The 27,164-nt window shown below is 37.6% G+C and overlaps 1 non-coding gene across 1 annotated transcript; it reads right to left on the bottom strand.

Moving 5' to 3' along the window:
• Positions 1 to 23,872: 23,872 nt before the first annotated feature.
• TRNAK-UUU lies at positions 23,873 to 23,945 on the bottom strand. The gene has a single exon. It is a non-coding gene; the product is annotated as a tRNA-Lys (tRNA).
• Between the last annotated feature and the right edge of the window lie 3,219 nt (positions 23,946 to 27,164).

Genomic DNA, 27,164 nt, shown 5'->3' with positions numbered 1-27,164 from the left:
TTCCATTACGAAGTGTTTTTGATCAGAGAGAACTTTCTGGGATGTGAATGTGAAGATTGCCATTTTAAGTACTTGATCGTTAACATAGTCTTCAAATCCATGTAATGTTCCCAGATGACTTGTGCAGAAGACTTTAATACATGCAGGCATTAGCCTGAAGCGATTTTTTTTTTTTTTTTTTTTTTTTCGTGGGATAGCAAAGGAAGATTCAAGAAATTTCGCTCGCGTCCTACTTTTTGTTTGTACCAACGCGAGCCCAGATTGAGTTCGCGAAGTAAACCTGCGCGTGAGCACTCGCAAAGGAAACCTGCACATGCTCACATGGTAGCCGTTAGGGTTAGTAATAGGTTTGTAATAATCATCCAAACCCACTTTTCATCAACCCACCGTTAGCCCAAATGATAAGGACAGCGAAATCGAACGTTGAAGTTGTGGGTTCGAATCTCAGTATTTTAGAGTTTTATTTGTTGCCTTTTAAATAGTGAAACAAATCGATAAATAATCAAAGTCTAATTGTATGTGACCAGTTTCGAAGCTTTCGTAGCTTGTTATGTATGAAATGAGTTCATAATGGAATCTGGGCTTGGGCACGAACAAATAAGTCGCTCGCGGGTAGGGGATGCTTGCCGCATTAGAGGGAATCCTTTTAGCCAGCTTGGAGGTTTGATTACAAATTAAACGGCGCGTCTGAAATTTGAGCCCATGGATATCCAATGCCCTGGGTGCCTAACCTTAACCCCAGAGTCTCATCTTCGCATCCGTTTTATCTCTCTTAAAAGCCTTCCTTTTTTTTTTTTTATCCTTCGTGCTTTTTCACACTATATTTTGTTATCCTTTGTCCTTGGAATTTACAGTATTCTTTTTACTTGTTCCTTATCTTAGCACTAAACCCAATTTCTCATTATCTATTCCGTTCTTGTTTTTTTCTTCAGAAAAACATGTTCTCTCTCTTTTGTCCTCCCCTAATATTCGTATCAATCTTCCTCCTTTTACAAAAGTATTACTAAGCCAATTCTTCCTAATCCTCCAGATAATAATTCATTTCAATATCGGGATCAGGCGCGTACGCAGGGGGAGGGGTTGGGGAGTGTTTTGTGGGTTACCCCCCCCCCTCCCTCAACTGAACGAAATATTTGACGACGCCCCCCCCCCAAAAAAAAAAAAAAAAAAAAAAAAAAAAAAATCTTAGAGGGTTCGAATCCCACCCCCCCCCCCCAAAAAAAAAAAAAAAAAAAAAAAAAAAATCTTAGAGGGTTCGAATCCCAGCCTGGCACTAACGTCCTTTGGTAAGACATTACTCTACATTTGCTTCTCTCTATCCCCAGGTAATAATGGTTACCTGGCAAAATTAGAGGGGTATTATTAATTGCAGGGCCCTCAGGAAGAACAGCATTGAAGCTGACGAGGCTACCCATGCTAAACAACAAGTATAATGTTGTCGATATGGTGTTGGTCTCGTTGATGACTGGATATACAAGGTCGTATTCACATTACAATAGGCCCCTTTCGTAATGTAATCAATTTAATTCACCAATCTTGGTTAGTTGCCTCGGTACAAATTGTATCATTCACCTGTTACTAATAATTGTATTGCATAGTTAGAATACGAATTGCATACATTAAATATTGTTAGGAAGGACGAGCCATTATATTTGTCATACCTATAGCAACAACATACTTTATATTATCAAAAATGGGTCAATCTTTATGATTGGATTATGTTTTATTTCAGCTTGCAGGCTATTCGGTTTATCTTTATGTCCTTGTCCCATATGTTTTAATGTGCATTTAAGGATCTATATCTGATGGTTATATGTAATGTGTTGTTATAAAGCCCGTCTAAAGTGTTGGGAGCCCCAGATTTTCCAACAACTTGATGGCAAAGTTCACTTAAATTGTATCATAATGTAAAGGAGGATGTCATTTAAGACACACTTCTGCAAAGATCCTCCCCCCCCCCCCAAAAAAAAAAAAAAAAAAATATATATATATATATATATATATATATATATGCAAGTTTAGTGAAACTGCAATATAAGACAATACATTATTTGGTTTTTCTGTTGTACGCAAAAAACCTAAATGTTGTATTATTTCATCAGTATTCGACTTTAAACAAATTTGTTTCGAAAATCCTTGAAGAAAATTGAATAATTTAAATAAATGAAATCGTTTTTCCCAATATGATACAATTTATGAGGATTCATGAGAATTCTGCCATCGATTTGTTGGGGCTTCCAACACTTTAAAGGGGCTTTAAATAGAATGAAATAACATTGAATTGAATTGAATTGAAAAAAAATTGTAACGAGGCACTCAACAAAGAGTGCGCATTAAATTGTATTACATTATGAAAACAGTATATTAATAGTCTCGACCAATCCACAATAAAGTAGGCTTACATCCGAGCAATTTCTCAAAGGGTATATTAACTGTCATCCCTCAGATCGCTTACGTTAATACCAGTCGTGCATGTGTTCTAATGAACATGTGTCTGGATACGATGACAGTTGTAGTTCATCGATCCAACCTTGTTCACACTAAGCTGTTAACCGAGCTTAAATTTATTCGGAAAATCATATTCGTGCTTAGACAGAAAATGTTTTTTTGAATATGTTTTGCATTTGTGAAATGGTCTTAATAAACGAAGACGTAATGAAAAAAATGAAAAAATATGTTTTTTTTTTTTTTTTTTAATTTTATTTTATTTTATTTCTGAATTTTTCCAAATATAATATAACTATCTGGACGACGGAAAGAGATTGCTGTTTTGGTTCATGATTTATATTCATACATGATTGGGATGGAACATCTCTGCCAAAACGCGCAGTTTATACAATTGTTATTTAACAAGTGTTTAGTATTCTTCCCTTGTGAACAGCACATACACCCCAGGGTTTTGAAACATGATTTCACAGACATAATCATGAGATGTCAAACCAAGGGCAATTCCGATACAAAATGCACTTTTATATTCCAGAGAAACCAAGTACGTAATCATGTTAATGCATCATCGCAATGTTCAAACGTTCTGGTACATTGTATATGAACAGGACTGTTGAAATTGCCTCGATAAATTTATCGGAAGTGTTTGCGAACGTGTTTAATGTGAACACGTCTTACCACTCGTTGCTGTCATCATACTCTGCTACGATAGTTTTGATATGCTATGAGTATACATGAGTATCATCATCGTTAAAGTGTTGACAGGGGTGGCCGATATTTCGAGACGTCATAATACTGAATTCTCGCAATTCCTATCATTTGAGCTCACGGCATAGATATGGGACATAAGGACACGTGACAACTTACTCTAAATTGAATTGCAGAATTGCAGGAAGAAAAAAAAAGATAGAGAATGAAGAAAATTGACAGAGAAACATAAAATGAGAAGGAAAGGAAACCTCAAACGCAGATGGTACGAGAATTTTCAATAACTCCCCCGTCCACACACACACATACACACACACGCACACAGCATGATATTACCACCCCTGCCCCTCCCATACACAAGATGAAATACCCCCCCCCCCCCACACCCTCAATGCCCTGAACCCGTGCTACGCCAACGTGACGGTTTTGTTATTACGGAAACTCAAATGTATTCACCGTGAGACGGTTCCACAATCAATAAACGAGCTCAGATCAGACTTTTGACAATCCATCCCGACGGTTCGTTATTCTGAAGGATATCGCTTCCAAAATATCAAGGTTGGTACTCCGAAAAAATGTTTGTCGAATACATTATTTGCCAAGATGCAAAACAGATTTATTTCTCATCTTGTGTACCTGTATATATATGTATAATTAAATAAATAATGTTTGATATCATTATACATCATTTCATTCATTTCTTTCTCTATTTCTTATCATGAAAACACGTCAAGCATAGCTAATTCATAGCTCATTCCGACGATTCGTTATTCCGAATGATGTCGTTTCCAAAATATCAAAGTCGGCATTCCGAAAAATCGTTTGTCGAATACATTATTTGCCCTCTTGTCTGATATCATTACATATTATTTCGATCATTTCCTTCGTTATTTCTTATCATGAAAACAAGTCAAACCTAACTCATTCCGACGGTTCGTTATTCCAAATGATATCTCTTCCAAAATATCAATGTCGGTATTCAGAACAAAAGTTTGCCGAATATATTATTTGCCTTATTTTTGATATCATTACTCATCATTTCATTCAATTCCTTGTTTATTTTTTACCTTAAAAAACGTCAAGCATAGCACCGAATTAGTAAAATACAAAACGAAAAGTCCAGGGCCCCATTTCACAAAACTTGTCATCAGTGAAAAATGATAGTTGTTGTTATAAGCAAGTGAAATCCTTGCTTCTGATTGGTTATCAGCAGATTTGTAAATTGTCATTGAAAAAAGGCTCTGTGAAAACGTTGGAACACGGAAAAGGTTTAACAAGCGAACTTGGAAATATGGACCTAATATAAACATCATATTTATGGAATATGGAGCTTTGCTTCGGGGTGACGAAACAATACTGAGGAGGCAAAAGCCATAACCATGATCACTGAATACTACATTAGAGTCTGAATGGGTATTTACATCAGACACGTTTGTTTAATAAACGACATTTTATTCCCCATTTCAAGTTAAAGTTAAAGTACAGTTTAGGAAGTTATTACCAATTTATTCCAAATCTGAGGCCATTATTTAAACGAGGGTAGAAACGGTCGTTTGTAAATTGCCATTAAGGTTAGTTTGGGTATGAAATGACGATCATTAAGGGAGCATTATTAATATTATGTACATTGATTTTTGACCAGGGACTGACTCAACGTCTCAAGGGTATCTTGGTTGTTAACTTTTCACAAAAAATGAATTTAATCACAAGTATATACTGTAACAATATGTTTAATTCTGATTCATATACAATCCCACATCCGGAATACAGGAATAACTGACCAACCCCGGGCCCAAGGGGTCCTGTTCCATTGAAGGATAACTTGTCCTAGCATACACACACACAACAACAACAAGATATTATCATCAGGAGGGGGAGGAGGGAAGGGGTCCTCTATTTGTTCTTATACTTGTGCCCCTTTTCTAGTAAAGAAATCCAAGATACTCAACTGTAGTTGCAGGGCGGTCGTTTATTTTTTTAGGACAGACGAAAGACTTAACCAGAAAATGATGTTGAAGGTCTGGCGATAAAAAAAAAATGCAACTTTATGTAATTTATATCTACACATTCAACATAATCTCAAAGACTTTCCAAAAATCAACTTAAGCTAATATCAATAGCCTTGGCAATCACGTATCTGTCTTTTAAAATGTGTTTACGGAGCTTATGCGCTCTGTATCTAATGAAAAGGCACTTCATAAATGCAATATATGATATCTCATGATACGTTACAATAATGTGTTTATAATTAGTATAACCATACCATAATATCTAATTCGATTATCACGCTGTTTCAAAAGTTAGACCCCGACTTTTACGATACTACGCTCACGGCGCGTCTGAAATTTGAGCCCACGGATACCTGAAACAGGATGTCATTTAAGACACACGTCTGCAAATATTTCCCCCAGAATGTGTTTGAAGATGAATATCGATGACAAAATACATAATTTGAATTGTCTGTTGTACGCAGAAACCAAAATTGTGTATTCATTCAGCAATTTCGACTTCAAAAGTATTTGTTTTGAAAATCCTTGCAGAAATGTGTCTCAAATGACATCCTTTTTCACATTATGATATATTTCAAATGAAATTTTGCCATCAAATGTGTGGGGCTCACAACACTTTAAAGGGGCTTTAACCTCTAACTTTCATATCTCTCAGTCAACCCCTAGTTTCAGTGACCCTGATATTCTGGCAGATTTGCCATTCCATTCCTCTGACGTGAGACCTAATGCAATAAGGATTTGTACTTTTATACCGGCGTATTTCGGTCCATAATTTCCGATGCCACACAAACTGTTGATGCTTCTAAATGTTACCTACACACGGCTGGTCACGAAATTAATCAATTGGACCGTCTGATTGCGAGGGAAGAAAGTCGTCTTCGGGACGGTAAATGTTATTCTTTAATTTCACGTCTCACCTGCGTATGCAACGAGCGATACCGGCGGACCGATTATCTAAACATTATCGGTATTAGGCTCGTTCACAATAATTAAACATCCCATCTGCTGTCTTGTCTCGAAATAGCCATCTTGATCTTGAGTCTTGCGGGGAAACTGTCTCAAGAGGTTCTTATTTCCTCCGCCGTCCCTTTGGCGGAAACGTTAGGCGTCTAACGTGGGGTTGTTGACCATTGCAAATATTTGGCGGTGAGATGGCCCCCTTTTGGTTGTTTATATCTTATCTAGAATATTGAGAGAGATGCGTTATTACAATAATCAAATATAACAATTTCGCTCTCTTTTTTCGTTCCTTGTTCCCGCAAATATATGGACGTCAGAAAGTTTATATTCGTGCATAAGATATAAGACCCATCGCCGGATGCTTTAACAGCTGAATGAGATATCCAATAACCCTTCAAAATTATTAATTAGTATATCGATAATTATCAATTAACCAACAGAAAGTTTTAAAATATATAAATAATGAAATTAGAAAACAGCGGCATGTATTTTTGCGATTAGACAACAAAGCTATGAAAACCAAATTTGTTCGACAGATTATTTTAGGGGGGAGGGGGTTACCCCCATACAGACCAATATCCCTTTAGAGATGCCCCTGCCAAGTCCACACCGTGCCAAAAATTAGTATACACCTCATTGCAACGTATACATAATAAGGCACAGTCGAACGAGCATTGGCAGGCCGCGGGGAGGGTGTGCGAGCAATATTTCACTCATGCGGAAAGGAACTCTATTATCTCTTCGTTTAAATGTCACATTTTTTATAGTGCGTCCATATCTTTTTACTTTCCTGCCTCAATCAACTACCTATGGCATCCATTATATGTGTTATAATAATAGAATAATATGTTTCTAAGCGTTTCTATTATTACCCCGGTAATTGGAAGCAATTGCTCCGCACCCAGTGACGTAGATTAATCTCCTGAAAAAGGACATTAGTGCTGCGGCGGGACTTGAACCGCGAACCAGGTAACCCACAATCCGGTGACATATCCACTCCACCACGAAACCTCCACTTTCTTCTTATATACATTGTTATACTTGTTAACTGACTCATCAAAACAGGGCCGTACGGACAAAACAATTGTCTAGCTGGTTTCAATAAAGAAGAGCTTAATATCTGTTATGTGTGCCATATGGATTATATTTTCTCCGTCTAATTAATCCTGCAAAGCATGAGTGTGACATGGATTCTTCTTTGAGCCGTCGACCCTTAAAATAGAAATAAATGTAAGCACTACAAGTCCAAAATGTCAGAAGTAAATCTTGCGACGGATGATAAAATACCCTTTCAGAAGCGATATATGTTTTTGTCCACGAACGCATCGAAGAAAATGACTTGATTAAATCAATGTTGAGCTTATACCCAACGTTTGTGTTCTCCTCCGAGAGCAGATCGACCATTGGGTTAGTTCACATTGCTGTAGGGCGTCAGATCAAAATAGTTTCATGGAGTAATAATAATGACGATAATAATAGTTATAATACCAGTAATTAGATCATTTCATATATCTTTATAGCTACTATATAAATGCATAGTACGGCGCTGTGATGAAAAAGAATTCCGAACAGTGCCGCTTTACAATCACACAATAAACAAAAAATATTCAAAAGCTCTTAAAAATAATACCTGTAATAACTTCAAAACTTTAATTCTCAGATAGCGGCATTCATTAAATTATTTTTTTCGTAAACGGATTTTTAAAATGGTATGGACATACCACTGGCCTTGAAGACTCAAATTGACGAGAACGGTTCAACCAGGAGGAAACGGTAGTGTCCCATTTAACACGTCAACTCCGTTTAAATGGAGTGTCCGTCATTATAAACAGTTTCTAACAAGACGCGATTTGCCGTGATTATTGATTGCCTTGTTTCTCGGAATCGATGTCTTTGCAAAGTAAAACCATTTACCTGTGTTTAGTCTTGCTTTCAGTCTTCATTAGTGCCGCGTGTCCTCGATTGACTAGGAGTATTTAACTCGACGCTTTTTCTGACAATGCTTTAATCTCAAATAATATAAAAACAAATGCTACACGTGGTACATAAAATGGCCCAAATATAAGATTTGTTTCGAACATGCGGGCGAAAACTTCAATAAAATCAACACTTTGCAATGTTTATATTCTTTTCCATCACATTTTGAAATATCATGGGGTATTAAAATGACCCTTGTTCGTGTATTATGTTTCGATATCTTTTTTCCTAATTACAATTTTACTTATACTGAAAGTAAATCCCATTGCTTTTTTTCTCACTTTTCTCAGAAATTCAAAACAGCAATGAAAATTAAAAAGAAGGTTGTATTTACAAACCATTGGAATATTTACAAAACACCTGCGATCCGTTAATCTTCAAAAAAATAGATTGTGAATACTGGCGTTGTTGAGTACACGTTTCCATATATTCATTAATTCTTGTTTACTTTCGTTTATTTCGTTTCATGTGTCGAAGTGAGGAAACTAGTTTTTTCCCGTTCTCGTAAATGTTCTAATCATTACTGCAAACGGCTCTTATTTCGGAGCGTCCTACATTCCGAATGTTGCTCATCTATTGTCGGTATAACAAGCGGTCGGATTGTTTTCGGGTTAACCCAATGCATACTGGAACCGAGTGGCCCCTGTATTAAGCCTATAGTAATGAATGAATCTAGTTGTCAATAGGTTAAAATACCCCAGTCACACACCAACGAGACTCGGACACGATACCGAGTAAAGACCAAGCAAAACTAGCCCGAATGGCCGGGTTATCGGTCCGTTTTGCATTGTGACAGGGATATTACAGTCGAATAGAGGACATTGCTCACACCGTTTCATGTTCACCGTCATGTCAGCGAAAGAGGAAGATGAGAAGAAAAAAAATAATGAAATGTAGCTCAAAGCTTGCTGGCAAATAAGAGCAGGATTGGAATTACGGTCAGACATTATTTACCGGTTCCTAATGAACAAATCCCAAGTCTATTTTTAATCTCATATTGCGTTCATACTACCGGGAAACTTTATATTTCTAAACTGTTTTCATGAAACGAGCGATAAACAGAAAAGAGTGTAGGAGTGGTCGATCTGTATATTAACCTGAGTTATGTTCCTCTGCCATTTTAAATAAGTTGAAAACATTATACACGATATGTTTTTGTTTTGTGTTATATACCCGGGATTTTCTTAACAACATGTGTGTACTGTGCGAGTGCGCTTTGGGGCCGATGGAGGGAATTCGCGACGCGGCATAGAAGTCACACGAAAGAGAGATCACGCAAATGAGGGGTTGGCCCTACGGAGGGGCGGCGATCCGGGGGACGGGGGACACGCCCCCCCCCCCTCAATTTTGTTAGGGGGGATCGTCCCACCTTAAAATTTAAAAAAGTGCCACAAAATGTATAGCAAATACTGACTCCGCCCTCCGCCCTCTGGATGCTCATCTGACCATAATTAAATGCCTCAACCCTTGAGTTCCATGGTGCTCCGCCCCTTGACCACCCTCGCCACTTTGAAATACGTTGCCAGGGTCTGCGTATTAAACATGTAAGAGTGGTATTGATGCGGATTTTCTTGTGCCTCCAAACACGTTTTTGCTCATTACTCCACTGCTCCCTCATCCCTCGTATTTCTCCCCCCCCCCCCCCGTCATGAAAAGATATCGCCGCCCCTGGCCCTACCTCATCTAAATCAACCAAAATTTGTTTCGATACTGTATCATATAACTAAGTTACAAACGGATTCGACTGTTGGGTGAAGTGAACAGTCTCCCTATAATTTCTTCATGTATTTATATTAACACAAAACAGTCCAAAATATTTTGTTTCCAACGTTGAAATATTATAAACTTTTACTTGAAATAGATATGTATGATCCTTATATATGAAATCAGTCTAACGCATGTTATTTCGGTAAGCTAGTACGTTTCATAACACCCGATAAATGGACTATCACCCTATTGGCAAGTCCAATACAATTCGACAAAAGTCTAGGGACCATTATAATCCATTACGGAGTTATTTAATATTACACGTTAATTTTCGTTTATAGGCATTCATGGCAATTTTACATAGGCCTCAATGATTTGGCCAAAACTATTCTGAAGCGAGTTAGGACGATAGAGAATTTTGTAAATCTAGATTTATTTTTAATTAAATTCAGACCGCTTTCAATTAAGAAGCAATTGAAGATGTAAAATATGGGTTGTACAAACAGACGAGCCAGATATATATTAAAACTTTTAAACCAACCAATTTCATAATAACTTAATCTTAGGTTTTCAAATGGATAATCAGTATGACATTTTTCTTTTCATGTTTTTAATGAATACCGCAAAATCGAGATCGAATCCGATTATCTACATGTTTGTCGTCCTATTCCCAACCCTGTTCTTCTCTTTCTCCACCCGCGCCTCCTCTCCCCCTCCATCTTTAACTCCCTCGCTCCTTCCGTCCTCCCCCACTCCCATGTGTATATGTTATCTGTAATTCATTTGAAATCAGCCATTTTATACAATTTCGATTTTATTAGTGACCACTCCTCCCCCTTTCTTTCTCTCTCTCTCTCTCTCTCTCTATATCCACCCCTCGTATTTCTCTCTCCTTGTACTAACATTGTACACTACTTATTTTATCTATTCATGACTACCTAAAAGGGCTTTCACACCGGGCCTTGCGTAGAGTTGCGTAGAGTTGCGTACCGACTACGCCGATCGTACGCAACCCTACGCAACTGTACGCGGAGGGACGCGAATGGGTACGCGAGATGAACGCAAAAAAATAAACATGTTTAATTTTTTTCGCGTACCTTCGGCGTAAACATTTTACGCTGACAGTACGCAATTTGTACGCAAGTCTACGCATCACTACGCAACTGTACGCCAAGCCTACGCAAATCTACGCGGATCCGGTGTAAAAGGGGCTTAACCCTCTTCCCACACTCCTCGACTGAAATTATGCTTATCCTATGATAACTCATGCACTCCCCCCCCCCCCCCGATACCTTGGGAATTGGAAAGCTTATTTAGCTGGAAGATATTTTTTCTAATCATTACGGTGGCAAAACTCTGCCTTATGTTTTTCATACCTGCCATCCTTATACCGTTTGACAGGCTTTTATCAACCGAGGTATTGGTTTCTTTTCTTTTTCATTTCTCGCGACAGGTAAAGATATGTGTTGAGAGGAATAATGGTTTCACCTCTTCGCTTTCTCTGGCCGCCAGCGAAAGCTAAAATGATGATGAAAAAATGATCACCATGCAAGCCGATACTTATAAGCAGCATCTCAAATGATAGTGTTTTCTGCCATACATCCATTATGATAATATATATGCAAAATATTGTATATACAGTTAACAACTACATTATTCCTACCCCTTGTAACTTTGATGTTATTTGGTGTTTTTCGTAACTGACTCAAAAATGAAAGGTCGACTGGTAAAAATAGGGCCTTTGTTGAATGTTTTTAGATGTTAGCTTCAATATGATAATATCAAAGAGATACTATATATGCAGCATATTATATATACATTTAACAACTACATGTATATTATTCTTACCCCTTGTAACTTTGATGTTATTTGGTGTTTTTCGTTACTCAAAAAAGGAAAGGTCTACTGGTAAACAATAGGGCCTTTGTTGAATGATTTTAGATGTAAGCTTTAATACATCACATTCTCATGAAAAAAATATTGGGACAAATAAACTTTCCAAGTACTTAAAATTTATCGAACTTGGTAATGGTATAAATAATTTAGTTGCTAACTTTACATTATACTGATATATATTGACATAAACATATATGTGTGTGTCTGTGTGTGTGTGTCTGTGTGTGTGTGTGTGCGGGTGTGCGTGTGTATCTGTTTGTGGGTGTGGAGGGTGAGTGTGTGCCTGCATGTATACGATACCTTTCAGGTGTATTTTGCCGGTGGGGGAATAGAAAAGGAAAAAGAAATAGAAAAGAAAAAGAAATACCTCAATAATTTAGAGCTGCAAAAAAACATGTTTGAAAATGTTATGCATGCGACTCAAACAGTTTACTTCTTCTCTTTCTTCATCTTCTCCTCCTCTTCCTACGCCTCCTCTCATCAAAAATTATTAAAATACTTCATATTTTATCAACAGCAGACAGGGACAAATTTAGGAAATCCCATATGTAATTTAGTTTTGGGTAAAGTAATAGCAGGTCATTTTTAACAAATTTAACATTATCCCAAAAATGACAAGTGTGCGTTTATACTTATGAAAACAGTTTTCAATTTATACAAAAATCATGATCACATTTAACATTTCTGTTATACGGAGCTAATGTTATGACCATTATTATAGTTCATACCAAAGTGGCGTACATATATTTCGTAAACAAATTCATAGTGGCACGGAACCTGAGATCGACCTCGTCTAGTTCTAATGTGTCTTGCACATCAATTCCTTTTATTCCTACGAGAAATGGGGCAAATCGCTATATCTTGTCCTTGAGGAATGCACATCGGACGGGGAATTAGAAATCAAAAAGTCACTAGTCACGAACTTTTTATTTTCTGGGAGGTTTTCGTTTATGACAGGTCGAAAAGCACGTGACTTTTTCGCCCTAAAAAGTTCATGCTCTTGGATTTCCTATCCCTCATTAGGTTACTACGAAATCAACATGCACTTCAATCAAATGGTAAACATCTTAAAAGGAATGGTTCGCAAAAGCACTCTATTCTTTAGCCGAGAAGTACACAATACTGTTCATCTGTATGCACAATATTTCTTACTCTTGGCGCCTGCCCTAGTTCATGAATTAATTGTGAACTATTCGGACCCAATAATTGACAAAACATGGGTGCCCGAAATTCCGGGTGACATGGATCTTCACTTGAGGGGAACAATGTTCTGCGAATTCATCGACAGATTTGAGCGAAGTCAAATCTCACATTTTCAATCATGTCTCATGCCATTCGATCCTCGAAAAGATTCTCGGAAGATAAAGCAAGAAGAATCAGGTCGTCGAACATACAGAGACCTTTCATAACCCGTCGAGAAACAGCGTAAACGGTGCCAATTATCGAACACCAAAGGGAAGTAATAAGACGACATAAGAGGGTCTCCGTTTTTAAATAAAGGGAAAAGATTCTGAGTAACAGCTCGTTCGGAAATGACGCGGAAAACTTAATTCAAATGACATAAAGTGTATAATAACGCGTCACATTTCTGTATTATTCTATTAACACAGAACTCAATGCATACGTACAGGACCTTTGTTGCGCTCAGTGCCATTCATTTACACTTGTATCTAAAATATTCAAAAAGGGGAGGTTTTTTGTCGTAACTGCAACATCCGTTAGGATTGTTAGAGGTGTAGTGTAGACTACAGGTAATAAAGGGGTTGCCATCAACGTATGGAGGGCATGGAAACCACAAGTGACCGTGAAACAGCGAACTAGGGGGTCAGTTAATTGTGTAAATAGGAGGGGTGTAGCAAAGGGGTTCTCTTGTTTTGGGGCCATTTAGTGGTGTTGGTGGGGAGGGGGTGGGGTTGTACCTGTACCCTGCATATATACTTTAAGGGAGACACTGTTGTTTGAAACAAAATAATGAATTCTGAGTAAGGAGTGATGACGGAAATACTCAGAAATAAAAAGTTGCAATATGTATGAATCATGCTGATTAATACGGAGAAGCGAAATGATCGGGGATTTTATTTTTATCCAGGCGTCCTTTGCCTATACTTACAGAGGATATATTACCATTTCTGTTTTTGATACGCAGGAATTAAGTTTTGAATAATGGAAAAACGTGGAGATACCTTCCTTTTCATTATTTTCAAGAGTCGGATCATTTTATGGCCTGGTTTGTAACTCTAATCTTTCTCATTATCATTGTTTTCAAAATGAGGAGATCAACTCCCTTTCCTTTTTCAAGGATGCTTCTCTCTTGTCTGATTTGTACGATTGTTTTTTTCTTCTCATTTTACATTTCTTTTTCGTTCCGTCTCCATTTTTCCTAGAATATTTTGCACTGCCATGGCCTGATAAGGTACCTCTAATCTTCCTGATTTGTCGTTGTTCATGCATGAGAACAAATGGCCGCCCCTTTAAACATGTAATCGCATTCGATCATTGGGTCATACACTTTCGCTGCTTCCGCCTGGGCCATTAAAGAGGTTCATGTCATGCCCACGGCATTCCTTTAATTTCATTTATTGTATTCCATTCTTTTTATCATTTAGTATACGGGAATCGTGCACGAGAATGCCATAAACAAGCGGACATCCCCTCAAATTCGTGAGTGTCATGTTACATAGTATAGGTACGCCAAGCCACGTGCAACCCGCTGCCTTAACCCGTTGACTACTGAATTCTCACATTGCCCATAGGTTTAATACAGAAACAACCAGGTTCCAGTAGGAAATGGGTTAATGGTGCAATTTGGCAGTCAAAATGAATTTCGCGAAATCTTCATGAGAAGTTCTAGGCAGAGAGAGAAGAAAGTAAGCAATAAAGTATCGAGTGAAGAATTCGTCCTTCCGAGGAAACCTGAAGATATTCACGGTAGATTTACATGCCCCTGTATAACGAGGTTAAAAACTAAAGGGGCTTTCACACCGGGCCTTGCGTAGCGTTGCGTAGAGTTGCGTAGAGTTGCGTAGAGTTGCGTAGTGTTGCGTACCGACTACGCCGATCGAACGCAAACCCTACGCCGATCGTACGCAACACTACGCACCTCTACGCAGATCCGGTGTGAAAGGGGGCTTAAGCGCGATAAATAGAGTTTATCCTGGTAAATATATTAAAGTGAACCGGTATAACATTGTTGAGGGTTGAATACAAATTGCGTAGTTTTTGTATGAACATTTTCTTTTACTGTTTTAAACTTTTTACGTGCAACAAATCCTGAAACAATATTTATCAAGCCACAAATATATTAATTACTTTCTGTGAAGGCGTCACTGTTCGACAACCTCTAACAGTTAATTCTCCCAACCAATTCTTAAATTTTCCCGACAGTTCTTCCATGAAAATAGGACATAAAACAGGCTTTTAAAAATCTTTCGACACTATTAACATAAGCCAATTAATTTCTTTGTGACGAATTACATTCACCTTAAATCAAATTAAATTAAAAACATGAAGAGCTTCAAAAAGAGTAAAAACCTTTGATTGACCGATTTTACTATACCCATTTTCTCCAAGATACTGTAGTGTTATAGTAAACCGTTAACATAATGGTTTTTGAGATTTGAAATTCCAATATTAAATATCTTGATAATCAAACATGCGATTGTCTTGTCAGGCGATACCTGACTGACCAAAAGATGTATAACTATGATTGCACCATGAGCAAAAAATCCAGGATTTTTTTTAGAATCTGAGGGACAGATACCCAATCCCTTTAAAGGTTATATCGCCTTCTCGTAAAGATGGACTCTTACCAATCAACCGAGGTCCACTCTGTTTATATACAAGATAATAAATACTAGATTATTATTTCCTGCTTCATAATTTTGGCAAATCGAGGAATACGAGCGAGGAGACCCTTGACCATAACCACATGATGTATAAACGTGACTTACGATGAACGTGATTTTCAGTAATAAAGAATCTCTGAGATTGTTTATGTTTCTTCGGTCATGGTAATTTACCTTATTATATCGCCTTGTAAACAATTCGGGAATTCATGAAGCATTTTTTTCTTCTGAAATTGAAGTCCACCACTATAACTCAAGACTAAATCATAAATACATATTTTCTTCTTATTTTTCGGGGGAGGGGCTGACGCCTCTTGTCACTATCCTAGATATTGGTAATTTCTAAATTCTCAGGATGTTATTCATACGTTTACGCCTTTGGAATAACATCTGCTAGTAGGTGTATTACGAACTTAGACTTGACCCAAAACTTAATTTGCTTTAATTACATATTTTATTCTTGATGTTTTATGGGGGAGGGGGGAGGGGGAGGGGGGGGGGGAGGGGTTGACACATCTTGTTATTATCCTGGATATTGGTAATTTCACAATTCTCAGGATGTTATTCATACGTTATTCATACGTCTTTTGAATAACATCTGCTACTATGTGTATTACGAACTTGATCTTGACCCAAAACTTAATTTCTTTAATTAAATCAATGATACAAATTACAATTGCAATGCTGTATGTATAATTTAATCATTTTTTTATTTTAAATCAATTAACAAAGAATGGATTAAACGAACAAAAACAATTGCATAAGTTGGAGTGATAAGAGAGAGAGAGAGAGGGGGGAGTAGAGAGAGAGAGAGAGAGGGAGAGAGAACGTCAGCTCACGAATGCATTTTCGACAACCCATATTGGTTCTAGTGATTTATGGCGTTCAATATTCCATTATTCAATTGACATCTTCCTGTAATACCCCCTTGCTATATACGAAGATCCTCCTTTATCGCATAGTCAGTGCTCGTATTACTTTCAACCGTGCCTTCAGCGGTCACGAGGGTGCACAAGAACTTTCACCTGGCGTGTCAAAAATCAATCAGGCAGGTTTGCTTGCCCGAGCCAGCGGTCGTTGCGATCCAAATTGCCCTTCTCACCGTATAACGTAACCCAACTTTAACCCTTGAATCGTAATTCCCAGCTATAAAACCATATAACATGAAAATGAGCGTCTCTATTCGCTTCTTGCATGGCTACTAACAAGTAATGTATTTAAATTACGTATGAGCCGAATTGAGTTTATTTAATCGTCAATGGAGAGTAATTGAACGTGATAAGGTGATGAGAGATACGGCGTAATGATGTCCATGTTCTCAAAATAGGAAACATCGTAATAAAGATGTCGGATTAATTATCCGCTGTGGAAAATGATACAGATTTAAAGTTGATGAAATTCGTTTTACCTGGAACGCATGTTACCTGGATTATTAACATATTTTCTTTGGTTTTTTATCTCACTCAAGATGAAAAATAATAGAATAGGAGAAAAACAAAAATGGAAGAAAATATATATATGTATATATTTTTATTTTTACGAAGTAAAATGCAATATATTTTCGGGGTAGAATTTAATAATGCGTTTTCAAAAAAATTGGGGGGTACGCTCATGGTGAAATTTGTTTAATTCGTTCAAAGATGTAATTGCATTCGGTTAAAATAAAATCACAACAAAATCACAAGGGAATGTATGTACTAGTAAATCCTCCAAAAACTAAAACTAAGTTCACAGGTGTATACACAGATTCATTTCTTTCTTTATAAATTCATGATTTTCTAAGTTTAGATTTTACTCAAAGAAAGAACTTATCATACTCGAGCTTCCCTTTCCTGGTGGTTCAATGTCCGGCTCGTATAGCAACATAGTTGTATATAGTCTCACCTCCCTGCCTAAAAACTCCCCCCCCCCCCCCCCCCGCCATTATGACGTAAGAGGAGAGTGGCGATGCACTTTTTGCAAGTGTGTGATAGGATTTACGTAACCCTTTTAATAAGCCGATGTTAAGCACCAGCGAGACATTGTGAAACATAGGAGAAAGCAGTCATCGGCTCTTATCCTAAGGCAAGAAGGTTAATTATGTTTGTGGAGAACATTAGTGTGATCATGTTTAGTCAAGGCATGCGCGCTGTCTCTTTTTGCCGATGGCGGTCTACCGATTTTGTCTGTCTTTTGTATAAATTATGGCGTAATGTAGAGTTACATCAAATACATCAATATACAGAATGGGTATGATTGGAAATATTTTCTTTTCAGAAATTGTTTTACTCGACGAGTGGTATGGTTATAACAGCGAAAACGATGATAATACATAATCATGAATGATAACATACTAGAAAAATACAAATAATGATAATAAAAAGACGGAGTACAAGAAGGATAATATAAGCTATAGTCTGGATTTAATAAGCCTCCCTTAGGCTCTTTCAACTTCCAATCGTTACAGTCACTTCTATGTTCTCATGGTATATGCATCATCTCCACACTCGTGGCATGATTGTGGTATTCCTGCCATACGTTCACTACAAATGGCATAGGCCTCATTACGATGACAACAAAAAATCAACGGTTTCCCTCGAATCCCCAACCAGGTCCCTCATCGACATCAAGGGTACAGAGAGGCAAATATAGATTATTGTCCTCAAGTCTACGAGTGCCCTTTTCCGAATCACCTAATGGCACCTACCAATGCTACCATTAATCTATTTTCAACGACGCCTCTTCTTCAAAGTGCCACTTTCTAACAAGGCACTTTCATTATTACGCTTCCTTGAAGAGCTGTCATTTGGGGCTCATCCAAGTTAATTCTTGTTTAGTCTTTGGAGCTTGGACAGCCTCTACCCAGAGAGGACCAATGATAGACAGGAGAAGGGGTTGGGAAAACCATGGAGAGTTAACATCCTTCTGGATCTGAACAAATGGGCAGTGTATAAGAGTGTACGTAAGAAGGAGGTTAACTCAAATTTAACAGAGGTAACCCATGACAAAACGGAGCCGAAACGTGTAAAATACCCAAAATTCTGTGATACTTGGAAGCGTCTGTGGAACGTATACATCCGACTGACAGTTATTAGACATTTTTATCAATTATCATTTTGTGGATTTTGTCCACCGATTGGCATTCATGTTAATATCAAGAAAGGATACAACATCATAATTTTTTGAACGAGGCTCTTTAGGAGATTTCATTATTCTTGCGCCCTTGAAGTATTGCCATTTGGGGTTCATCCAAGTCCAATCTTATTTGGTCTATAGACAGCCCCCACCCGAAGAGGACCCATATTGTTGCAAGGAGGTGCGGGCAAAATCGAGCCGAAATGTATGAAAACCCTTAGACTCTGTGATCACCAGAAGCGTCTGCGGAACGAAAAAAAAGGCTGACAGTTACAACTCATTTTATAAATTAGTCGAGATGGGAACATTTTGTGGATCTTTTTCCAACAATGGGCATGCATGGAGGGAAACAACATCCCAATTTTAGAAATCCCTATGCACCGAGTTTACCGTAATAATTCAAAGTGCACATTTGCACCGTTTTATTAGGATTCACTTGAATATTACACTACCACCCTAACGAGACGCGAAAAGGCACCAATCATCAATCTGTTTCCAACGACACCGCTTCTTGAAAGTGCCACTTTCTAACGAGGCTCTTGGGAGATTTCATTATTAAGCGCCCCTGAAGAACTGTCATTTGGGGCTCATCCAAGTTGATTCTTGTTTAGTCTTTGGACAGCCCCCACCCGGAGAGGACCAATGAATGACATGAGGAGGGGTGGCCAAAACGGATCCGAAACGTGTGGAACCCCCTAGACTCTGTGATCACCTGAAGCTTCTGTGGTATGTATAAAACGACTGACAAGTACATGTCATTTAATAAATTAGAGGGTGTGGGGCATTTTGTGGATTGTATCCCCAATGGGCATTTATATTAATACCATGGAGGATTACAACATCACAATTTGTTGAAACTCCCTGTGCATTCATCATACGTCGATAATTCAAAGGGCACATTTGCACCGTTTTCTTTGGATTCACTTGAATGTTACACTTCCACCCTCAAGAGACGCTTAAAAGGCACCTATCATTAATCTCTTTCTAACGACTCCTCTTCTTGAAAATGCCATTTTCTAACGAGGCTCTTGGGATATTTCATTATTTAGCGCCCTTGAAGAGCCGTCATTTGGGGCTCATCCAAGTCCAATCTTATTTAGTTTATTGAAAGCCACCACCCGAAGAGGACCCAGGATTTTCGCAAGGAGGTGCGGGGAAAATCGAGCCGAGATGTGTGAAATGCCATACATTCTGACAAGTGCATGTCATTTGATAAATTGGAGGGCGTGGGGCATTTTGTGGATTGTATCTCCCAATTGGCTTTTATGTTCATACCATGCATGGATACAACAACCCCATTTGTTGAATGCCGAGCATACGTCAATAATTTCAACGTGCACATTTACACCGTTTTATTTTGCATTCACTTTAATGTCACCCTACAACCCTCACTTGACGCGTAACACGCCAGCCCAATCACTAGGGACTTTTAAATTTACACGTCGACATAGTGGACTGCTACGTGTGACGTCCTTTTAAGACAGTGCCTTACAAGGACGTCACACGTAGCAGTCCACTATGTCGATGTGCAAATGTAAAAGTCCCTAGTGACGCAGTCGTACGTCAGGAAAAGAACGTCTCGTGCGCAACAGCCTGCATTACTGCCTTTGTCTGTACACCGCAATGAACATTATGGGGTCGTCCGCTTCAAACCACTTGAACTCCTAGCTTTTGCTTCGTTAAGGACCATTTTGTTACCTACATGTTATTTTCAAGATCCACTAGCTCGATCGCAACTCCTTTCGAAAAAATAAGCTTTAAGCAATTACAATAGCCTCGGTCGTTACCTTCTAAAATGTACGAAGATGACAATGATGTGTTTTTATGGGACGGTCTATAGTATACTGAAAAAACATGGAGTTGACTGTTAAATGGATCGTTTAACAATGTTAAATCTGATATTCACGACCCTCCGTGTTATCAGTGTCTGTGATATGGTGTAATATTGAAGCCCTAAACAAAATTGCGCTTCAAAGTGATCAAGGAGTGCCTCCAAAAAGTAAAAATCTTTGAGTGACCGGTTTTACCATACTCGTTTTCCCCAATAGACTGTAGTGTTATGAAAACCGTTTGGCAAACGGTTTTCAAAATGTGTAATTCCAATCATAAATATCTTGATAAACAGACAGGCGATCGGCTTGTAAAAGTCATGGGGTTCCTGACTGACCTAAAGGTTTATAAATATCATTGCATCATGAGCTAACTCCATAAGTTTGTTTCAGAATCTGAGACAAAGTTACCGAATCCCTTTAAAGTAGGACGTACATATGAGCAGTGATTGCGTTCTCTGTTCTTAGCACATTCACGCTCAGTCTTAGCATAATTTTTCTCCACATATGAAATATTAGCCTCTCTCCTCGTCGTATTATAATGTCAGATGTTTGCCTATTTATCCGGTGTCATGTCATCTTTAATGGAAAGTCTCTGTCCCGATGGGATATACAAGTCATCATAGTCGAAGCTGATAAGTAAACATAAACATACACTGGAGTATCGCTTGCATCATCCTCGCGCTTGCATCATCCTCGCTATCACTTTTCACTTTGAACAGCTCTTCTCTCTTTCCTCATCTCTCTCTCTCTCTCTCTCTCTCTCTCTCTCTCTCTCTCTCTCTCTCTCTCTCTATATATATATATATATATATATATATATATATATATCTCTCTATATATATATATCATTAAATACATACATCTTTGTCTCGCTCCTTCCCTTTTCCCAACATCTACTTCTCTTTCTCTCTGTTTCTTTCTATCTCTTACATTCTCTTCCCCTCTCCCGCACAATCTTTTTCTCTTTCCTATCTCTCTCGCATATTTCTCTTTCTGTCTCTCTTTCTCTTTCTTATTCGCTTACTCTTTCTTGCTCATCCTCTTTCTACCTTACTCTTTCTATCGTTTCTCTGTATCTCTGCCTGATTCTCTTTCTTGCTATCCTACCTCTAGATACCTGTCACCCTTTCTATCGTATTTCAATTTCGTATCTTCCAAATCTCGCCCTGAGATACAGCATAACGCATAATGAAATTGAAGTTTTTGAGTTCGTGATGACATTTATTAATAAATGAACCCCGAATCTAACGAACGATATGTAAATGCACCGCAGGATATGGCGCCAAGCTTTTATTTTATTATATCGAATCCCGCGTATGAGTGGCGCTGTCTTCAAAAGGTGCTATTCCCCAAATTAATCACATTTTCCAGTTCGGTTTGTTTCACGGTGTCGTTTGACAACGCATGAACTTGAAAATAATACAGAATACGTGAGCTGAGGCATTTAAAAATATCAGAGTTCATAAGCATGAGATAGGTGAAAGACGATGCAGGCGCCACTATACGAGAAAGTGATTAAGTGAATGAAAGATGGCTTTGAGATTCACAGGTTGCTCATACACTGCTGTAGGATTCTTCATCTTCATATTTCATTTCGAAAGACGTTTGACGTGAGCCTTAACTTAGGCCCTTAGCCTGCTCTAACACCACTAATTGGAAATGTGTCAGTGGCTGGCTGCATTGGAAGTGATGACTTTAACCCCAAGATCCCTTCTTGTGTAGAAATTACTGAATTAATGAAACAGCCACTTATCAAATAGAACTTTACCCCTCCCCCGCCCCACCCCTCCCCCCCCCCCCAAACAAAAAAAGAAGAAGAAAACAATTATGTATTTAATTATATATTTTTTTTAAATATATATATATATATATATATATAAATTATGGACAACACTGTACTTTAAATTTATTTATATATATTTTGTTTAAACATATTTGTGGCTTACACCCAGTAATCTAGATCGATTTATCGATCTGTAGTTGAAAACAAGTCGAAAAAATCTTGGAACCAGCGGGACTTGAACCTGCCTTGTTTTCAATTACAGATCAATCAATCGATCTTATTTACTGGGTGTAAGCCACAAATATGTTTCAAGAATTGAAATTTCTCCCAGGAAGCATTACATTTATTTAAAAATATATCTCTCGTCGGTGAATTACGTATTCGAGATTCAGTATAAACATCCTAACACTTCTGATTAAATGGGCAATATGAAGTAAAGACTAAAACAGGGTCCAAATAAGAGAGATTTGTTAATTAATCCACAATTAGTGTTTTCTCTTAATATTTTCTCTGAACTCTCGATCAGCGCTCATAACGAATCATCAGTTCAGAGATACCTTAATGTTAATTTTCATTTCATGTCTACGTCTTTGGTTCAAATGTTAAAAATTGGGTATACACATGGAATCGGTCCAATGCCTTAGATGCGGGCAGGTTGTTCGGCTACCATACACCCCACCCCCACACCCCCAGTCGTGCTTTCGATCAACGCAACCCTAGCTCAACCCTAAAAATCTGTCACACGGCGCAGAGGAGGCGGTGATTGAGAGGGTCGACCGCAAATCGTTATGTGCTCCGTTGACATATACTTCACACTGCATTATCAACTTTCACCTGATGCAAAACACTCGACCCAATCAAATTCTCTTTGGACGTATGCTGCATGAAAGCTGTCAGTGCAAACAGGAGGAGTGCATGCAAGGGGTTTTGACTTTTGTATATTTGTCAGATAAATAATTTGCTTCACTAAATGTTACATTAACCATGGACATTTAAGTAGCATAAACACTCGTAGGGAGCATGATGTATTATATTCATACATATATTTATATTTTTTGTAATCATTATTTTTATTTTTATTTTGGTTAAATATATAAATGTATTTATATATTTTTTTGTTTATTAATTAATTGTTATTATTATTTTAATATATTTGTTTTAATATTTTTTTTAATTTTTGTTTTCATATATATATATATTTGGGGGGGGGGAGGTGAGGGCTTTAGAACAACTACACCCTGAAGTACGAGCCCTATATTCATCCCCCCCCCCCGACCTACAAGGGGCCGTTAAAGAAATAAAAAAAATAATTGTCGCTGTCAATCATTGTCAAATCACCTGCCTAATAACTATCCCAGGAAAACCACACCCTCCTACGTTATGACCACAGTATAATCATCCCCTGGATAACTAGACCCTGGACTTCTTCCGTAGGGAAGGGGCCTCATTTTTCGGGTGGTAGGCTGATCGTGGACTATTATAATGATGATGATTTCGAGATAAATAAAAAAAAAATGAAATAAAAATTAAAATAAAAACGTTGCTTTATTATAAAGCGTTTACCACCGAATTCTATAAGCGCTAAAAAAATTATCTCGCCCGATGAGGGACTTGAACCCGCGACCCTCTGATTAAAAGTCAGATGCTCTACCGACTGAGCTAACCAGGCTTCTATAAATGTTTGAATACACGATCAAAACTACTTTAGATTTTTTTTCTTCGAAAAAGCAACGGAAGGAAATTTAAATGGAGTGGATTGTTACCTTTTGAACCATGCGTTTTAATGGCGCATGACGTAATGCAAACATGGTTTTTAAATGGGATATACAATCGTCTATTGTCATGCCCTTGAGGGTGTTTCTCGGAAGTAATTTCGATCGTATTATGAATAAGCGGTACCTTTTAATCCTTACGAAATTCTTTCACACACGAAAGATTCATGAAATGACATAATCTGTCTCTGTTTTGGTCCCAGACATGAGTAATACCATTATCCAGATGCTATCCATGAAAAGTAAAGCCCCCCCCCCCCACACGCACACACACGAAAAAATAACCTAAAGGCTTATTATAGATATTGCGTGGTAAACCGAAGAAAAAATAAAAATCCGCGAAGGTTTTTATACGTTGAACATAAGTGGAGACTGCGCGCAACTAATGACTCATGCGTGCAATGAACACTATGACATATATAGGATTCACATTTTCAATTCCTTTTTATTAAAAGAAGCCGCAGTTTTGCCGTGTTATATTATATGAACGAGCATTCACAGTGTAAAGTACGATGTTCGTTTCGTTTGATAAAGTGACAATTTGTAGGGCATGATATGTATTTTATTCTGACAATTCTGTTCTCCACATATTATCCTATAGTTGTTAAAAAGAACATGTATTTGCGATATTCCTCGACTCATCAGGTATGTCAGGAATACAGCATACTCATAACACAAAAGTGGGCATCGAAGCCCAGTGCACTTTAAATGCAGTGAATGTTTAGCAAATGGCAATTCAATTTTAAGATCGTTGACATAACCTTTTAAACAGCTGTTTCATGTTCGGGATGCTGTTTACTTAATGAACCGACAAAAGACATGGACGTACCGCTAAATGGTTGATGTCAGCCGACAAACGTACCGAAAAGGGGCGAATATCCCCCTTGATACCTACGTCTGCTATCACTCTATTTGCAGTATTAGAATAAGCCTCAAAAGTCACATCGCTCATTAATTAGCATTTCTGCTAATACTGTTGTAGTTTTTTTGTTTAATTACAGATGTTAGTTATTCATCTTCAATAGTTTCACTAGACAAAAGTCCTGCTCTTCATTCTAACATGTTATATTTCATACCGTGGGCTCCCGGTTTTAATAGGGGCCCATTTATAAATGAAATGAATATAAAATATCAAGAAATCGAACAATGGTTTAACATTCCCCCGGCCACGTGAACTGAGTAAAAAAGGGTTATATTTAAGATACCACCCTTTGTCATTAAAACTTAAAGCTTTCTAGCAAGGTTATACAAGTCATCGTAGTATGTACGATAAACTATTTATCAGATGTCATGGTTTGTACTGGTTTTCGAGGACAATGCGAGTCCTCGTTTATCGAGGCAATTGGCGGGTCGTGACCTTTCACACGTGCTAAGAGTTCTTCTAAAAAGCTAGGTCGTTTAACATTCATCATATGTTTTATTCACAACATTTGTTCATATTATTTTACCATAAAATGTTCGTTATTTTGTCATGCATGTATTTTTTTTTGAGTGGTTTTGGTTGTTTGTTTGTTTTGTAGAGGTTGCTCTGGGTTTTTGTTTTGTTTTGTGTGTTTTGTTTGTTACACGAGGAATTGAGATTGGAGGGAATGGAATGGTAAATATTGAGTCTAAACATCCCTGGGATAACGAGAGCTTTTTTATTTAATATCACAATCTACCAGTATACTTTTTCTTTATATTTATATAGTAGTAGATGTTTGTCGCAAAGCGACAACGACCACCTTCACTTTCATGAAGGCTGATTGCAAAGGCGGTTCATAATATAGCGAGCAATAAAAACTGAAAATTCACAAGTAAGTGTTATTTTGCCCCATGATAAAAAAAAGGCAATGTCCACAAAACCACTGCACTCATCCATACTGTATATGATTTATATCTCTTTCTGTTTTCGGAATTCAATCTTTTTACTAGGAAGAGAGTCATAGAATAAAGGAAAGGAAGGCATGGATATACTTCAAATAGCGCATTCAACCGCAGCATATTCAAAGGGATATAATTAAGTTATCCGATACTGCGAGAGTGCTGAACGTGGTGACTTCGTGAAACCGGCCAACAATGCGGTAACTATTAACTATGCAAATGGCGTCAAAAACATAAGTAAAATAGATGTCGAGTTTCAAATTCTGGTGTTACAGCGTCAAATGGTTAACCCGAATTCGGGAATGAAATTCAATTTTGAGGGTGGGAATGAGTTGAAATGGGAAGTGTTGTGGATTTTTCCCTGGGGGCTTGAGACGAATTTGCTTGTGGTCTTCTTCGAAATCGAATGGTGATTGATCGTTGGGACAGAACTGTTTCCTAAGTTCAATACCTACAAGAAGAGGGTCGTTCCTTACAAGTTCACCTACCTGTAGTAATTCGTCGCTTCTTTGTATTCACTGTTTTCATATATTTGTATGAAGTTGAACTGCGAATTGGAAAGGTGGCTGAACTTGCTTTGTTTTTCTTCCTGTTGCCCCATTAAGTTGGAACAACTTTTTTTCTTACCTCTTTCCCTGACAACTGTATTCATTCTTGATACAATTTTACATTTTCATAATTGTATTCATTGTTTTCATAATTGTTATTGATCAACCTTTATGGATCGATAAAGTTCTGAGAAGGTGTAAATTTAATCTATCAAGTATACATCATTGTTACAATCATTTCCGTAACAGAGAATGTGTTGTCATTAATTCAAAATCTAAGGGCAATAGTGCATTTATTTCATAGATTTGCTGTCCGCATACCTTTGCGTACATTCAACTCTGCAGAGTGCAAAAGAAATTCTTCTCTTTTTATGTTTCTGCATTCATTCATTTCCATGAAAAAGATTTGCATTTGTACTAGACTGCAAGGGCCCGTTTCATAAAACGTGTTATCTATAACAACTGCTAAATTTCTATGACAAATTTTCTTTCGGCCAATCAGATGCCATGATTTCAGTAGCTTATAACAGTAGCTTGTAACTTGTTATCGATAACAAGTTTTATGAAACGGGGCCCAGAAGCCGCTTAAATCATTTGTTTCGTATTACTGTATTCAAACATTTCTATAAAGCGGAGCTACATCCATAATACAGCAAATGGTGCGTCAGTAGTATGACATTTTTAATAAAAGAAATTTAAAAAAAA

The sequence above is a fragment of the Strongylocentrotus purpuratus genome, unplaced genomic scaffold (assembly GCF_000002235.5).
Source record: "Strongylocentrotus purpuratus isolate Spur 01 unplaced genomic scaffold, Spur_5.0 spur5_scaffold_17, whole genome shotgun sequence".
Classification (NCBI taxonomy): domain Eukaryota; kingdom Metazoa; phylum Echinodermata; class Echinoidea; order Camarodonta; family Strongylocentrotidae; genus Strongylocentrotus; species Strongylocentrotus purpuratus.
Note: the sequence above shows the minus strand (reverse complement) of the source record. Positions and strands in the feature narration are given on the sequence as shown.